This window comes from Triplophysa dalaica, chromosome 13 (assembly GCF_015846415.1).
Source record: "Triplophysa dalaica isolate WHDGS20190420 chromosome 13, ASM1584641v1, whole genome shotgun sequence".
In the NCBI taxonomy this organism is placed as follows: Eukaryota; Metazoa; Chordata; class Actinopteri; order Cypriniformes; family Nemacheilidae; genus Triplophysa; species Triplophysa dalaica.
Window position 1 is genome coordinate 13573568 of NC_079554.1, and position 18832 is coordinate 13592399.

At 39.1% G+C, this 18832-nt stretch overlaps 1 protein-coding gene across 1 annotated transcript in view; it reads left to right on the forward strand.

The window, feature by feature from the left end:
• The window catches only part of dll4 (delta-like 4 (Drosophila)), a 176107-nt gene that overhangs the window by 145443 nt on the left and 11832 nt on the right, over positions 1-18832 (forward strand). Inside the window, exon 3 of the mRNA XM_056764515.1 lies at positions 17043-17183. The gene's annotated coding sequence lies outside the window, so the exon portion shown is untranslated. The remainder of the gene's footprint in view (positions 1-17042; positions 17184-18832) is intronic.

Genomic DNA, 18832 nt, shown 5'->3' on the forward strand with positions numbered 1-18832 from the left:
ATATCCACTCCCAGTTCCTTGGCAGTTTCTCTGTGGAGTTCCTTAAAAAATAAACTGCTATGTATACATTAGTGTGCAGTGACATCATATCATTCAATTGTTTACACGGAAAGACAGATTGATAAAAAAGATACCTCCTTTCATAAAACAATAGAAAAACAGTTTTAAACTAAACTAATAAAAACAGTTTTAAACTAAACTTGTAAAAGCACATCTGAAATGTGTAATCAATTTTATGTGAATATATGAGAAAAACATGTTTTTATTTTTATGATGTGCATATTTGTTACGTTTGGTCTAATTGGTAACTTGGAGATCTCTGTTGCCTTCACAGCCAATCTGTGTAACTCGCTATATAATATATGTTGGCCTTGTTGATGTTTCTCACTGTGCCCTGGCCAATATCACTCCCTCCCCCACAGGGGATATCCATGGGAACTGTGCCCCCGGTATCAGACCCCCACAAAATGTGGCACTCACAGAAAGGAAATGAGACAGAGGGGAAAGGCATGGAAGGCCAGGTTTGTACGGGGGGAGGGGGTAATGACAGGAAAGCAGCTATTGAACCAACTTTAAGGCCATAGCATCCTCAGAAACCCATTCACAAAGAGCACAACTACCTCGACGCCCATCAGCGTGGCTTTGTCAATGAAGGGACACCGCTGATGGGTGGGATGGAAGAGTCCATGAAGAGTCTATTTTCTCCATAGACCAGCGAGAGAGCATGCACAGCCAGCCTCCGCTGAGACCAAGTCAAAGGCAAACGCTTCTTAGGAATTAGCACAGCGGTTTGCTTAACCAAAGCCAATGCCCTCCAGTAACATGAATGATTTGGTTCGGACCTTCATCTCTAGAAAAAAGACCATTATGGGCTATGCCATTTACTACAACAAAGGTCATCAAACGCACAATCATCAAACGGGAAATTACCTCGCAATTACCCGGTGTCATTATGTTTGGTATTTTCTTGATCCGAGAATGGAGAGAGCCACAAATAACCCCAAAACAACCATCACAGGCAGAGACATAACAATGAGGAAAAGGCTTTGAGGGAAGGGGCGGAGCCACTCTACAGAAGCACCTGCTGGAAAAAAGACACAAGGAAGCAATATTTACAGGATGAGTAATGACACTCCTGCATAACTTTGATGCCCCTTACAAAGCCTAAAGGCAGGACATACGTATGGTCTTTGAGGTTTCAGTCAGACGATTGAAAAGGACATCACAAGGATACAATATTACAATCGAAGGTTTGAAAAACATGCATAGCAACCAGAGGAAAATAACTAATTACGAGACATTCACCAAACACGACGTAAATGGTTCTTTAAGCCAAACACAATAAATGATGAATACAACCTGGCAGCGGCACACAAGAATGAAGGAAAAACTTGTTCTGTTTGGTGTATAAAATTAGTGGCAATAAAATGCCACCCTTTAAAAGACATACAATGATTAAAGTGATTTATTAGAGAAAGTCACTTCAGTGCCATTAAGGGATATAGTCAACACTACATGTTTTCCAATATTAAGTCCAAATTGGATTACACATACAGGTATTGTTACACTTTGTGCGAGTAGAGACTGTTAGACTGTGAGTTTTTTATGAAAGTGAGGATGAAGGCATCTCAGAATCACAAGTGCAAAAAGCGCTTGTAGTTTCTCTTCTTATTCCTCCTTCACTTCTGTTTTGTTGACGCCATCTTAAAGTCAGCATGAAACAAAAGTTGTGATTGTCCTTTCTTCTAAATTGAAACTGTAAAACTGGACGGCGGGGCTTGATTTCGTTCTTCGGAAATGTATTGATTCGCTGGAAAGTAGAAGCCTGGCCGATGCTAGAAGAGAAGAGATGTTGTTTTGAGGATACATTTCATTTTTTTGAGAACTCTTTATGAAAATTTAAAAAGTAATAACCTGCTCTGATAAATCATTTATATTGAAGACTGCAATGTTCCATTTAAAAAAGATTTGTCCGTTTTAACTTTCAGGGTGAGTTTAATGTTTTTTAAATGGCTTTGGAGATCGCCTCATAAAAACTGGCCAGCATATGTTCTGAGGCGTAAAAGTGTGTTGGAAGTAGTTTTTATGGACTGCATGTTTGCTGTTGCTTTGCAACCGTCATTTAATTTCCCAAATGTTCTGTGTCACATTAACTTAGAAACAGCTTTGGCTGGCTCGCCGGTAAACAAAAACGCTTTACATGGCTGTTCTGCAACTATATGCATGTGTGTTTAATGAATCTTTCTCACACTCCTAAATTAGCTCTTCCATTTCTCCCGTTATTTATTTATATATACACATGTAAACACAGAAACCAGACAATCTGTGTGTGGGTTTTTGCATGCATCTGCTTGTGTACTAATATCAGAGTTTTTTATTTTAACCCCATCGGTCAGGTCCAAAGACCCACCGCTTTGCTGTCCCCTGAAAGACCAGGAAGCAACAAACCTCTCAAGATCAATGAGCTTGTCGGCAGTGGGAGGAGGAGGGTCCAGAGCTGCCCAATGACAGCCAGGCCTCAGGGAGAAGTGACTGACGCAAACCAGGAAGCCACCTGAAGTGACTGGGGTCAGATAAACGCAGCAGCAGTGGCTGCGGAAGAACAGGTGCTTCCTCCAAACTCGCTCCCTTCTTCAGCCATGTCAGACTCTGCTTTTCCCAGCGACCCCCACGCTCTCCTATGTGTGTGTGTGTGTGTTTGTGTGTATGAGTGGAGTTGTTAAAGGAACAGCATCCTCGGGCGGGGCGAGACGAAGGACAGTGCACGCACACCGGCCAGGAAACGCTGCGCTGCCCCGGCTGTTTTTGTTTTTATTCACCCCTTCTGTTTCCATATACAGCGGGTATACATGCAGTGTAAACACACATTTACTTTCAAAAAAAGAAAGTGTTCGCCAGGACTCCTCTTCAAGGGCCCGGGGCATCTTGTGCTTTATTATATTGACAGTCTTGTTAAAAGTTCTGCAGCCATGAACATGAGTCGTCTATCAGCGGAATTTGGTGAATGAAGCCCGCTGCCTCAAGGCATTCTGGGAAAGTCCATGCAAGGGCCATATTACCCATATACACATATATACCATGCATATATAAATAGAAATAAGTCAAGAGCTGGAAAAGCACAGTGTGGTGTCCATACGTGCCGAACGCATCCCAGAATAAAACAATAGGATGATGAGAACAGAGGATTTGGAGGGGGACTTTCTGAGTCATCGCAGGGGGAGGCACGTATGCAGCCCCCTCCATGGCCTTATGCACACATTTGGAACTCATTAAACTCCTGACCTGAGAACAGGGCTGCTGAAGACAGACCACCACTGCTGATTCTGTCCTTATAGATGAGACATTTTCCTGAGCTCACCGAAGACCGTGTGAGCGGGAATTCCTCATGCCTTTGATTCAATCTGCAGAAGACCTCTGCCACCAGCACCCCAGCCCTATTTTTAATCATTACTGGAATACATGCGAGCAGTCTTTCTGTCTACGATTATTGCCCAGACACCTGATAGATCAAAAGCCTGATAAAAAAGAAAGATTATAAAAAAAGTTCTGGGTTTCATTAGTGGGAATGAAGAAAATGGGCAAATCATGGCAGATGAAGTTAGATGCTACAGAATACAATTTGATTTATTTTTAATTGAATATATGATTTTGGTGGGATGTGAAACAAAATATCAACAAGCAAGAAACACAAATATTTTTTCTAGCTAACCATATCACAATGTGAACGTTTCATCAAGTTAATGTCCGTTGTATTCAAAATACTACAACTACAACCTTTTTTTACTATAAATAGTCATTTATATTATAGTACTATAAAGAAGATATTTTGAGAAATGGTTCCAGTTTTTTTGTCCATACAATGGACGTCAATAGGGGCCAGTGTTATATAGTCACCAACATTCTTCAAAATACCCTCTTTCGTGATCAGAAGCAGAAGAAAGAAAGTCGAACAGGTTTGAAATGACACAAGGGTTAAAAAATTACAGTTTTTTGCAAGCATTGACTGTAATGCATTATTATGAACAGAACTATATGTTCAGATGTGTTTAAAAACCTTACATAATGAAGCGTTATGTTTACCTTAGATTGAGCTATTTCTATCTACATACACCGTGGGTCCCCTTACATGGAATTCGCTGGTTGTTTCTTCAGTTGCCCTAAAGGGACAAACTGCTACAGAGCGCGTTTCTTAAATATGTTATCTTTTTTTGGCAAAGATTCGAAAACGTGCTTGTGTCAGCCGCCGTAGTGCTTCGAGAGGGAGTGGGTAGAGTAAGTAGTTTTTTGCAATTTGCAACCTTACAGCTAGATGCCACAAAATTTCATACAATGGACCTTTAACTGTTGTTTGGCTAATTATTAAAAGTCAATATTAAAAGCAAATCTTCATTAAACACTTCAGATGTGATGAAGATTGCAGATCGTGATGTACCTTTAACTGAGCTTTGTGTTATGTCATTTAAAGCTCATTTTGAATAAGCACTGTTGTCTTAATAGGTTGTTTACTCTGTAATAAATCCACTTATTTCCACCAGTTTGACTTATTTAGGGCAATATGACAAACAGTCAATAACAGTGAAATGCCTTTTCTCTTTCCAGCCACACCGCCTTCATCTGCAACTTTATACGCTGGTTTCACTGTTGGACAGTGTTCGTTTTAAAACGTTTTTGATGTCATATTTGTTTAGTTTTAACGATTACACTACACATGCTCGTAGACATTCATACGGGAGCTAAAGAACTTCGCATGTGACAGTAGACTTTACTGTAGCTAAACGACAATTAAAAATAAGGGGGAAACTGCAAAAAAACGGATCGCTCTGGCAGGCAACCGTTATTCATGATGAGGACTTTTCATTGTTTTGTAACAAGACAGCTCGAGTGAAAATAATCTATCCAGCGGCCCAGCAACTCAGTTGTTTCGCTGTGATATAGTGCCCGTTCATTCTTTGTTGTGTGGATGTCAGTTGGCAGCCGTTGGGGGCTGGTATGAGTAGTGTTGCCCCTTTGTTTGTTTTCAATGGCTCATAAACAGTCTGCATAAACCGATAGAAAAAGACCTGCTTCCCTTTTGCTCTCCGTGTGGTTGATTCCTCGTTCACACTCCTTGGGCCCTACAACGTTGGGATTGTTTTGAGCTGTCCAGCGAGGAAGGAAGCCAGTGTGAGAAAGTGCCTGTTTTTTTGGAGTGGACAGGATTTGGCCTCATCGCGCGCGGTTCCTCTTTTCGCCGGCTGAAACAATGCAGTGGCGTCACACCCCTCGACTGGTGCTCGGTGTTTCACATGGAAAAATGTTCCCAGAATTCCGCTCCCAGGCTCAGAGGTAAGGCTGGGAATGGAGGGAGAGAATAAGAGCAGAGGAAACGGAGAGCGATAGAGGCACAGGAATAGAGAGAGAGATGTACGAGTGGAGAACTGATCAGAATTGACCCTTGGTCACATGTCACTGCAAGTCTACGTATCCATGGAAACAGTCGGAGACTGTGGGAAAGTGACTTGACTTCCAGGAAAACTGGATGCAGATAAGCAATTAAACAACACCTGATCATCTTTGAGGACCTCCAATGACTCCCACAGCTCCACCTCACGAAACACAAAGTCCCTTTAATGTGCTCCTTCCCTCATCAAACAATAACAACATTAGACTCATTTCCATGTGCCATTGGCACGCAAATATCATTTATAATAAGAGGCAATAAAGTGGGTCCTGGTATGGCTGAGCACGCCTGGAACTGCTTAATGAGAAGCAAATGAGGCTGCGAGCTCGACCTAGAACTGCTCTGACAGCCAGCGTATAGCGCACATCCTTGCCAGTCCCGTGCAAGACAGCCAACCCGCTCCGTATTTGCCCCAGTACAGCAAGAAACCGGGAAATAATGAAATCATACAGCCATCTGTCCAGGATGTAACACTGCTGTAGCTTTATAAGCAACCAGAGGAATATTGGATTTGGGATTGATTGAAGTCGAGTTTGATCCAAGAGAATACCAAATTCCACTTATCATCCCAAATCACATTTTTGTCCTGTTTCGTAAAATTAATTCAAGCGCCTAACCAAGAAAGTTCAAATCTTTTGTCAAATTCTGTTTATATCGCAAAGGCATCACAGAAGTCTGTCCCAAGCAATCACAAGGCAACAGATGCTGGGAATCAGAAGAGCTTATGAGACCAAACGCATCAGCGCTGAAATGTGTGAAACACAGAATGGGACCCGTGCCAGATTGCCCTGGTACATTCATCGTTAACGCACCCCCAAACGTGCCCCTTTGTACGTTCACACGGGCAGCCAAAAGCGCCATGTGTTTTCTGTGTTCGTAGGGGCTGTCATGTGTGGGGGTTATGGAGGTGTTATGATACCACGTGTCGTGGGGCCGGTGATGGTGGAGAAGCGAGATCACTCCTCTGGATTACTACCGTTTACTTTAATTTCCAGCTATCCACCGGCACCAAACTGTGAAGCTAAAGTACCAAACTAACAGCGGTAATGCGGTAGGCAGCAGGCAATGATGGTGAGAAACTCAGAGTCGGGACAAAAAAGGAGAGCAGTATGGACCTCATGTGAGCGCCGAAAATAAGCATCACGCAGATGTTCCTGTGTTATTAACAGGACCTGAGCTGAATGGTCAACATGTAAGGATGTGAAACATCTCGAAAATATAACACACTGAGACATCAGGAAGCGGCACTAGGAGGAGGGGGGGACTTAGGAGGTGGAATGAAGGAGTAGTTGGGAATTTTGAAGCATTAGAGGAAGCTGACTCAAAGCAAAGGCAAACAATTTAGGGGGGCTTTTGATATGTTGGATTTATCAATGGTGGCTGGTGAAAAAATCCAACAGATATACAGTATGCAATACGGCAGCTTCAAATCGTACAAAATGATTTCATCTGCCCTGAGAGCTTCAATTGTACACTTGATATAGCGAAGGAAAGCTTTGCTTTTTCAATAAAAAGTGTAAGGGGCACAGTGACCTTCACAACGTCACAGCATTGTAAATTTTATTTTACTGTAGGGAATGAAACTTCACTGAACCTTTGATAAAAGCACTAATGGCTTATATAAAACAACTCCTGCTATCGTTTCCATGTTTCCCGGAGAATTGGGTTTCTGTCTGCACTCCTACAGTAGGCTTTACTTACGTTTCAAAATAGTTTTCATTTGGAAAATTGAAAAAATGAAAGTATTCTGATGATAGAGGATGGATTACGTTGTTGCATTTTGTAAAAACTCAACCATTCTGTGGAAGTAAAGATGAGGTTTGGTGCAGAATGAGGACGTACAGCTGGCAGATGCATGTGTGTGTTGAAGCATGTAAATACCTTCCCATTAAATTATCCCTGCCTTGTGCAATATTTTTAGGAATGTTGACATTCCGGAGAGCGACAACAGCCCTTAACAGAATAATGATTAAAAGTCAAGGCCTGTTACATTTTATGGCTCTAGGGGACTTTAACAATTTGGTGATTGACTCAAATCATGATTGTTTATGACCACCTTATTTTATTTATTGTTATTTATTGGATAACTTGTAAGCCAAAGAAATAACAACACAACCATTTTAGACAAATGGTTTGCTTTGCCAATTCATCATTCATAAAACGTATGTTAGGGCAAAACTACTTAATATGGCATTTTCTATGATATATGGTGTAGAAATTAGATAGAAATTTGTGGAGTTGATTTTGACATAAAAGCTGCTACACTGAAAACAGGAGGTACAACTTTGCGGAAATTTTGCAAAGTTTGCGCTTAGTTTCTATAAGGGTTCTCATGTTCCATATGGGATGTACACAGAGAACACACAGGCAATGCAGCATCAAACCTTCTATACGTGTTCGAATCAGGAAGACCATCAGACAGCAACCGCTATGAGTGGTTACCTTGAATGAAGCCATAAACAATAAAGTGATGTCAAAGATGATCCCTCAGCCAGGAAGGCCACGGTAAACAGGATGTTTCTCACCAGAACGCTGCATCCATCCCATATCTTAAAGAAATCTCAAGCTATATTCGAAAAGTAAGACGCAAAATGTAAAGGATTCATTTACCCGTTAGAGATCATTCATAACTGAACAAGTTATACTTTTAAATCAGATCCTTTCAATCCAATAGTTAATTTTTCTTTACGAAGTTTGACTTACGAATTTGACTCATTTTCGATATTGAAAGCACTAACACTCTTTTTTATTTAATGCCGAAGACTGCCACTACATTAAAAAAATCAACTTTTGTGTTCTGTAAAGGAGAGTCATGCGGGTTCGGGCCTTCACAAGGGTGGGTAAATAATGACCGAATTTTCATTTTTGTTGAGTGATTCTTATAAATATTTAAATGGAACGTCGTACAAAGACAATGCAGTGAGTAACAGTTATCAATTAATCTATTGTTTTGATTTCACAACACAATTTTAGTCCACGCACAGACAGTCAAATCGTTGGCTCAAACCGCACCATTTATTGCCCAACCTCCCGTACTCACTGTAAACATAGAGGTCGGCTGTCTCCGAGCACCATGAGTAAGACCTGGTGATTTTTCAAGAAATTGTCTCATTTTATTAGACCTTCCTTTCACGCCCCCATCTAGAAAATCAATCCCGATATATTCAAGAATATACAAGTAAACACATTAGCGGGCATCAAACTGAAACGGCCTCTGACCAAACCACTCACAGTCACTGCTTTCAAGTCAAAGCGAACATACACACATTCATCGCACAGTCGGTGCAGACAAACACAATGACACGCACAGCTGTCTGCAGACTGCAGATAAGAGAGGCAAGCTGTGAGGAGATGAGAATGTGAGGGGAACGGTGGGGGCAGTGGGCCCGCAGGATGAGAACGATCAGCTGTGAAAGGGCCAGAAAGGTCCTTACAAACACGCTGTGTTGTAAACGTCTGTTAGTGGATGACTCTCACACGAAACCATTGTGGCTTATTAAATCACCCCTTCATATGCGCGCAGACGAATGAGAAAGACCGCATTTTCCTATTGTTACCACTTTAGTGAGTTGTACATCCTGCCGCTGCCTCGCAATCCTACTGTAATTTGTGTAATAGATAGATTATTGAGATATACCATGCCTGCAACAATAGTGCTGATAAACCAAATAATTCCCAGGCAATCCTTGAACACAGGGACTGACAAAAACATTGGAGGCTCAGTATGGACGGAACACCCCTTTCGTTTCCCTAACAAGGCCACAATAGGGAAAGAGGCAAGGCCTTCTCAGCATTGTGTTTCGTGTGCGGTTCCCTGGGACATTGCAACCCTAATATGTACACGCAGGATGTGGATGAGTGACAGAGAGGTAGGGCGGAGAGACCAGGTCAGGTGATTCAGGAGCATCTATAAAGTATGTAAAAGCACGGCTCTACAAACACGAGAACAATACAGCCGGGAGAATGGCATCAAATATATTACGTCCTGAAAGTGTTTTTGTAAGATAGACCCTAAAGCTGCTCATGAGAAATGACTCGAAACCTTGAGGGAGAATCCCATTAGAGACAGGTGCACTTTTGACATGAAAAACGTACAGTACATTCTCTTCCACATGAACACACACTTAACCTTATGTTCTCTCACAGCCCCATCAGACACATATTATAAACACAAACCAGTGTTACTATAGCTATATAGAATGTATATGTAAGTGCTGGACATTATTTAATATTAGCATTACAATGATTGAACTCACAAATATTATTAGTCAAAGAAAAAATGATTTGCTATTGCTATTACTATTGATACTGTACTGAACACATGTTATGACACAGGCATGATGCAGAGAAAATTCCTTTCAGGCTTTAATTTGCAATGGTTAAAATATGTTGGTTGGTTTTTGGTTTGACCAAACATAGTCAAAAGCACAAAGTCCTAAACACAATTTACTGTATCTTTGCATATTGTACACCATTGTGATCATTGGGAGTTCATTCAGCACATGCCCAATCCACACCCGACCCCCCCTCGTTCCCCCTCTCCACCACTTGCTCACATCCTCTAATATTTTCTTTCCCCCACCCCTGATGAATCATATGCATGAATCATGTTAACACTACATGAAAATTCAAATTATTTTAACATCTACTCACCCAAAACGTATTTGTTCTGCAGACACGAAAGACTTATTGTACATGTACAGTATTTGAATGATGTAATGGTGAATAACCAATGCCAGAATTTTCATTTTTGGATGACCTATCCTTTTATCAGACCTATCACCGAGCTGTTTTGATATGACTTATTTCATGTGACAAAGGGACTCATTTAACTCTATGATATCATCACTGCTTTCTTCCAAAACTGAGAACTTCCAGAAAGAGCATGATCTTTCCTGTTACTACAATGTCATCACACAAGTGCTTTGTAAATTTCTTTGTTCTGTTAAACTGAATAGAAGATATTTGGAAGAATGTAGGAAAGCAAACAGTTCTGGCAAACTTTTGACTACCATTGCAATTTTTCCTAGTATGGTAACCAAAATGTTTGGTTACAAGTATTCTTCCAAATACATTTCTCTGTATTCATCAGAACAAAGACATTTAAACAGATTTGGAACAACGTGAGGGTGAGTAATTGACAGAATTTTCATTTTTTGGTGAACTGTTACTTAAAGTGGTTTGTAGAAAATTGGTTCCACAATAATCGTGTCTAAGCAATCAATTAGTCAATAAAATGGCTTTTACTACATAGTCCCACCGGGCAAAGTAAAAAGCTCTGGGCTTCATCATATCAGCTTACAGAGCACCAAAATTTAATTATGATATTTTTAAATTATCATATGGTCATGTGATTACTACATTCCACTGATAACATGAGCGCAACATTAGTTGAATCTAAATACAGAACATATGTGAGTAATTTAGTAGATGCTCATGAGTAATACTGTAACATAAGTATGAAAGCAAGCTTGAAAATATTCGTGACTATCACAACTGGATTAAGAGTAATATATATCGATAAGATAAGAGAGTCCAGAGATAAGAGAAGTCAATTTTTATATTTATTAGTCTTTAAATCATTTTAATAGGCATAGAATATAATTCTTAGAAAACATTTGTTCTACTAATTTAATTAATTCATGTACCATATTATGAGTGGTTGAAATATCAGCTTCAAGCACCTTCCCCTGCTGTTTGTTTGTACCACTTTATCTCACATAAATATTTATATTCTAAACATTAATCAATGTGCCCTTATTTCTGGTTCAGCTCTCAGACAAACAGCTGACTAATGTGAAGATTGGTTATCTTTCCAGACACAGAACCACGTCTGGAAATGAAACATTTTTCTCAATCTGACAAGGTAAGAGGCCGTATCTCAGAGGTCTCACAGATGATAGTGTGCCGTAAAGTGCAGATTTACAGCCAGTGATGTTTACCTGCTTGTTTAACATGTTAACAGCTACTGAGATCCAGCCTGGAAAAAATATGGAATGCATATCTGGCACATGAAAACCTCAAGAGTTCTCAGAATCACAATAATCTTCTGTATGATGAATGATATCTTATGGTGAAAAAAATGACAAAATCCTTCTCGCTTTACATACTACATTTTCCAACCGCTGAATAACTTCTTCTGCGGTTTTTCCAGCTGAACTTGGGCTAGTTTGTTTGCTGGAAAACAGCTAATTGTGGACAGGCTGCTGTTTTTCTGTAAACACAGAAGACTGGCTTGTGGCTTGGACTGTTGGTGAAGCTGGACTACTTTGTTTTGTATCAACAACAAGCTTTGGATGCTGACGCTGTCTCTAAACAACCACATCGCTGGTATATGCTGCTCTTCAATGAAGATCTTAAGTCATATGCATGTCTCACCTAGAACTGTTACTGTAACCCAGTGACCCTTAAGCACAGTAATACTGACCTTGGACAATGAGAGACAGCCCATCCCATATGAACAAATTCTTTGAAGTGTTAAGTTTTGTGGTCCCCGATTAGTTAAATGTCAAATACATTTAGATCAACATAATATTGGCTGACATTCTGTTTAAACATTTTAAATGCTGGTTGGTTTCTGGTTTCTGAATACAAGGAATTTACCACTTTAGTCTCACTGTAACTCGATTAAAGGAACCGGCGTAACATACATTTGTTATTTTACTATACTGTTGGACACTTGGCACCCATGAAATAAAGCATAACATCAAAAAATCAAGTGGATTTTATACTGTAAAGCAGCAACCATTTAGGGCCCTAAAACTATTTGAACTTGGGCCACTCTTTAAGTAAGAAATCAAAGCAAAATTTTATAAAGAAATAAGCATTTGTCTGTTATGTGTTACATGCCTCAAGGTCCATTTTAATGCCACTTTGAACTCTCTTCTTGGTCTGCTAGGTCACTAGTCATTTAGCAAAGCAATTTTCACTTCTCAAATTGCAAGAACAGTCATACTCGGGTAACCTTGCATTATGAGCTCTGCCTAAAGGCAGATGATGGCAGATTTCTCATTTAGATCCATAAGATTGACACTATCCTAAGGTTAAATATTCAGATGTTTCTAGTACATGGACCTAAAAAGAAATTTGGCGCTATAAGTGATAAGTATATGGAAATACCAATGTTATAGTAAAACATGATGATTGGGGACAAAGTGAAAAATAAAATTGTGTGCTAAACAAACCAGCTCGGTCATATATTTGATCGCAAAATGTAGTCATTGAAATAGAAACATGCATATTTGTAAACACTATGTGCACAATATACTGTAATGTAATGTATTTTTACTACACTCTACTCTATATAATTGTTAAATCGTTAAGCTAAATTCAAATATTTTCACATTATACATGACACAATTTTTTATTTAAAAAAATGTGTTCATTTCGTGTCAAAGACTGTCAAAATTAAAAGTGACACAAAATGTGTTGTCCAAGAAAATGGAAACAGATGTGTTCAGTTACAGTAATGTACTGTTTAGACGGTCATGGACTACACTTTAAAAACTGTTAAAAACAACACATTTTGTGTTCAGTTAAGGAAAACACACACTGTACTGTACCGCAGAAAATCTGTTTGTTAAGTTTGATCTGAGGACCTCTTACCTAGAGTTATTGTGAAGTTAGCTGAATCTGCTGTTCTCTGTGAAATCTTCACATTTGAGTGGCAGTGATATTTCTAATGTTATTCTCTCCTTCATATAAAGTTCCAAAATATAGAGACTTGAATTCAGTTGCATTAAAGTGATAACACGCACTTTATTTCAAACCTGTTTAACTTTCTTCCGCAGAACACAAAAGAAGATATTTTGAAGAATGCTGTTGACTGTCCCCCATTCTCTTACATTGGTTTTGTGTCGATATAATTGAAGTGAATGGGTCCCAGCGATATTCGGTTACCGGCATAATTCAAAATATCTTCTTTTGTGTTTTGCATAAGAAAGCAAGACATACAGGTTTGGAATGAGACGGGTGAGTAAATGTTGACAGACTTTCATTTTTGGATGAACTATTTATAAAGTTGCATAAGGAATGATTTTCTTCGACCAGTTAGAAATCAGCATTCTGAATCAGTTTTTGTATTTATTCACACTAAATATGGTTTAGACTTAATGTCTCTGCTTTCTATTTCAGAGTCTTGGGGGATTTGTTTCTGTAGCTGATACACACGACTTATGAGTGTTGTTTTAGATTGTAAAGAGACATTGAAAGCCTCTTTGAAGACAAAAAACATTGCCAAATGCTCTCAACAAAATCCACGACTGCTTTATTGCATCCAGTCCTAGCTAATAAAAGAAGTTCTTAAAACATTTTGTTAACACGCAATAAAGCGTTATAACTGAATGCTTTGTACATATTGAAAATTTCCAGTTTTTTATGTATTATTTATCTTATATGAACTTTACACGAACAGACATCATTTTTTTATGTTTTAAGAACGTTATGGGAACGTTCCCTGTTAGCTGGGATGACGTCTTTCTTTGTGCCTTACAAATAATAGTTTTACTTAAAGACATTGCAAAGCTAATTATCTGTGCTGGTTAGTTCTTCAACTGCAGCTGGTTTGGTTTCTGGCAGTGATGTAACAAACCATTAACAGCGGTAAATCTGTTCCTGAGGTCACAACTACTAATGCTTTTTGTGTGGCTTGCTGGTGTTACTAATGTTTCTGCACTGCTACAGGCAAGGAACAGAATTGCAAAAACAGTTGCCCCATCACACCCCTGCAATCAAGAAAACTAATACAATGCAACACAACAATTTCAGCCTCCCAAAGTCTGATTGGAGTTTGAAACCATCTGCGTGTAGATTACAGAGCTGTCTTTACAGGTCTCCCTGTTTAACACCAACTCCCAGCAGCTGTTTCCAAGAAAGCGGCATTCGTAGAACCAATGACACTCTCCCCTCGTTTCTTTAATGGCCGTAACCCCCCCACACGCTCCTCCTCGCCATAAAATATCTGCAAATGTCTCTGCCGCAGACACACGTGCACGCGCACACACACATGCGCTTCCTAGCAATCAGGGGTTGAGAATAGGAAGAAGGCAGAGGAAGCGACCGTGTATTCACGGTCTGGGAACGAGGGGAGAAGGGGGAAGATGGAAAAAAAGCGGAACCTGGAATTTGCAGAGGAAAAAACAACAGGCTTCCAAAAATACCCCTGACCCATCCCAAAGCAGATAAACAGAAATATTATTGCTTTGTTGCGCTGGTCATCATCGTTTTCTTCTGCCCCTTCCTTGTTGACCAGGAAGCTCAGCAGCAACCGCTCATTAAGGGCCTCATCAGGCTTCCGTGTAATGACGGTCACATGCTATAACATCACGACAGTTTAAGGACAAGCACGACTTCCGGTTAAAATGCAGATACACCCATGGCCATTTTCATTGCAAACATAAATCTTATTTTAACATATCTGCTAGAAATTACATGATGGCTTTCTATGTAGGCGCTATTGATTCTCGTCAACAAAGCAACCCGTCCTGACATGATTGAGCTCCTACGCTCTTTGCGAATAGAATGCATCGTCCTTTGGGATTTGTTTGCTCCTCACTTGATATTGATGAAGTCATAAGCTAGTTGTTGAAAGTATACTGTCTACAGCAAAGTTGCATCAGCTGTTTAGCAGGCCGTGTCAGATGAACCATACACTTTACCCGACACTTTACAACCGTGACAGTCCGTGACAGAACCCTTGCTTTGAGTAATTGTGTGTCAGCACTTTGAGGTCACTTCCTCTGACCCCAGCTTCCTAAGTGATTCAATTTTCTCCTCAATAGTCTGGATCTCAGGACACCATCATATGAATGGATCTATAATAGTGATAAATCATCTCTTGGTTAAAATTGTATTTAAATGATAAATGTTAACATATGGTAGTGAGTCGCAAATGATTAGGCTTGCTTGCATTATTCTTGAAATATCATTGTAGACAGGTTGGGCTGAGGGGATCAGCTCGGTGGGCTGCATCAACTCCATCAACTGTTAATAAATGTCAAACCAAAAGACCTGTACAGATCCCCCAAATATCCCACTTCCTTAGTATCTAGGCTTTCTAGGTGACGTCCAGATAAATCTACAATAAGAATGAATGTGCTACAATAGGCACATGAATCCAACAGTGTAAACACAGATGAAGATTGGTTTGTCTATTACCAAAGATGACCCTATGACCTAAAGTGTTACAGATGTGAACCCTGGTGGTTAATTTGGTGAGTGACTAACAAGATCTCTTGAGAGAACCCTTGGGGGAGCTTTGAAAGCATCTCATTTTTGCAGTCTTAAGGATAACATCCACCAACACCCCCATCTTTTCGTTAGGTATGACCTAGAGTTGAATCATGAGGCAAAGGCCAAAAATGCTCTCTGAGGTTTCTCTTCACTTAGGGTTTATGGTCTTTTCACTTTTGGGTGAGTTACCCCTTTACTAACAGTTGTCATCCTTTACGCAAACTTAAAATCAAGGACTTACAGGTTCAACATTAAGTTGTACGGGAAAATTTGTGACAATAGCCTTTTATGTCAAAAATCAATAGGATATTAAGTACAGATCATGTTCCATGAAGATATTTTGTAAATTTCCTACCATAAATAGATATAATAATATACCATGCTAAGAACTTCGTTTGGACAACTTAAAGGCGATTTTCTCAGTATTTTTATTAGTAGTTTTAAATAGCTATATCTAATATTGTCCTATCCTAACAAACTATTATTAAAAAATTAATTATTCAGCTTTCAGATGATGTAAAAATCTGGAAAATGTACCCGTAAAACTGGTTGTGTTGTGAAGGATCACCAATGAAAGTTGTCTTTTACTAACACAACTTTATAAAAGGATAGGACACAAATAATTTTCAAAAAGTTACGTTTGCTTCCACAATCTATCTATCAGCATCATAGAGAAGTTCTACAACCTGCCTTATTGAATCCAAGCTCACACATCATTTAATGATAGTTTTAACAAATATTAACAATATGGGCAAATATGGTTAAGAACGTAGAAGATATGAATTCATATTTCAATTAATATTTTTAAAAGAAACAGTTCTCTACTTACCAAACATTAAGCTGCTGCAAAATGTCCCTGATTGCCTTGTTTCGCATGATCTCCATGACCTCCATTAGCCTTAATAGCTCTCTATTAACTTAAAGTGTCTCATGTTTTCAATCAACTGCTTTCTTTAAACATTTTGTGTTTTTCCAAAATCACATTATATTAAAGCAGAGCTTATACAAAGCAGCATAGGCTCTATACATGTACTTTCTTCTACCAAGTGTCCTCAGGGAGCATTTTGAAAAAAGGGGAGACTGCATCATACCACAATTTATTTGAAGTGAACGTGGATCATACTTTTAAAGATGGGAGTACTTAATGAGGTCAAGATCCGTTGAACTTGTTTGTGATGTATTTACTTGTATGAAGCCTAACAGAAGTATAAATCTCACTTGTTGACTGATTACTTACCACGTCAGACCCCCAGATGGCCCGTAGTCCTGCACCCTGTAAGGGTTTTATCATGAATTTATCAGGTATTTGCTCACTCACACACAACCTTATCTTTTGTCTGTTTTTCATCGCTCTCATCTTTTATTTTTGTAGGGTGGTCAGCATGGTGCAATGGAGACAACTGGGATTATCTTGGCCTACAGACGTTAATCCCATTGTGGCAAAGGCTTTGCTGAAACTGTGCCCCCGTGTGTTGCTTTTGGTCATGCTCCCAAGGTGCCACGTATCTAACAGGTGGGTTTTTTTCGCTGGTACCAAAACTGTGAACGTATATTTATTCTTCACATCCCGGTCGGCGTCCCTAATGAAGTAGTACACAAAACAAATCTCACTTTTTAAATTTTATAAGTAAAGATGTGGATGATAAGTAGCATGATGTTGATTAATAGAGTGTGTTTTCTGGGAAGATTAGAGCATGATTTAATTCAGTCTTGTGTCATTTTCTAAACCCCTTACATGGCTGCAGGTGGTCTCTCTAATCTATGTTCTGTATCTCAACCACATGTCTTCTCTGATAATCAAGTCAGGGAGGGAAACTAGTCTGTTTCTCTCATTAGCACTGAAGTAATACACATATCTGGATGAACTCAGATTCAGCTGCTGCTCTGGAGGTGAGAGAAGGAATATAAAATTTTGGCATTCAATCCTAATGGTTTTTGTTCATGGTCATGAGTTGTGACCCTTCAAATTTAATCTTTTATGGTATTCGGATTAATAGATACTCAGATTACCTAATAGTTTTAAGTCAACTAGTTCTGCCTAGTTATATTTTGTACCATGAAGCTGAAAAGATAGCTAATGTTAATGGCGTCTATATTTTTTAATACTGTAAATGAGTGATTTGGATCAACAAAACCACTTAGAGGGTTTCTTTGGAAATGAGTGATGGAACAATACTGTTGTGTAAATATAATGTGGGAGAGAATGATAGAAAAGTTCCAAAACAAGTTGAGAGCAATAGACAGCTCCTATTGGTGGGGTGATGAGAAGGTGCTATTGATTTTGATGAGAAACTTTACTGACGTGCCAGTACATACCCCTTTATGAAAACACATTACTTTGGGTATTTGTTTTAAGTGTTTTTCTGTTGTATGTTGTGTTGTAAAACCAAATACACAGCAACAAATGACCATGTTAGATGCATTACCCCGATTTTATGATGATTCGACTGTCATTTTTAGTTGGTGCATGGCAAGAACAAATAGAGTCCAGAACTCTAAGCAGTGAAACAGGTGGCTTATATTGCTGATATAAAGCATCTACCGATGGACTGGATATTGATTGGACGAGACAGATTGTGGCTCAGAGATCAAATGTAGCATTGCGGAGTGTGAAACCGGCATGTTTTTAATAGGGGTGAAATCCAAGTGGACCAGGGCCATCTGCCTCCACTTCCAATGCTGGCAATATAAAAAAGTGTTGATAAGTCAATGCGACTAGAGATAATGGTATATTTAATTTTGTTTGATAAGTTTTGTAATAACAGCAATAATTCAAATCACTTCTATATGCTGCAACAGAAGGCACATGCTTGTGTACTACATAAACAAGCAACTGTTTATTTGTTTATTTATTATAGAGTACTACATTCTTATTTAAAGTGGTTTGCTGACAGGAAATCTTTGCTTTTGTCTGCTTGATTCTGACAAGTGACCAGAACATCACTTAGAAAATTTTAGTATAATAGGTACTTGGAAGACTTAACAATTATTGTTAAACAAAAGATTTAAACAGTCTCAGATTTACATCAAGTATGCTCTCAAACTATTTACACCAACAACACGTACCCGTGAAAATAAATCTTTATACACAATGAGAATTTGTGTATTTGCTTCCAAGTCAAGCTGTTCATCCATTTCTTTGGAAAAGAATCATCACAACAG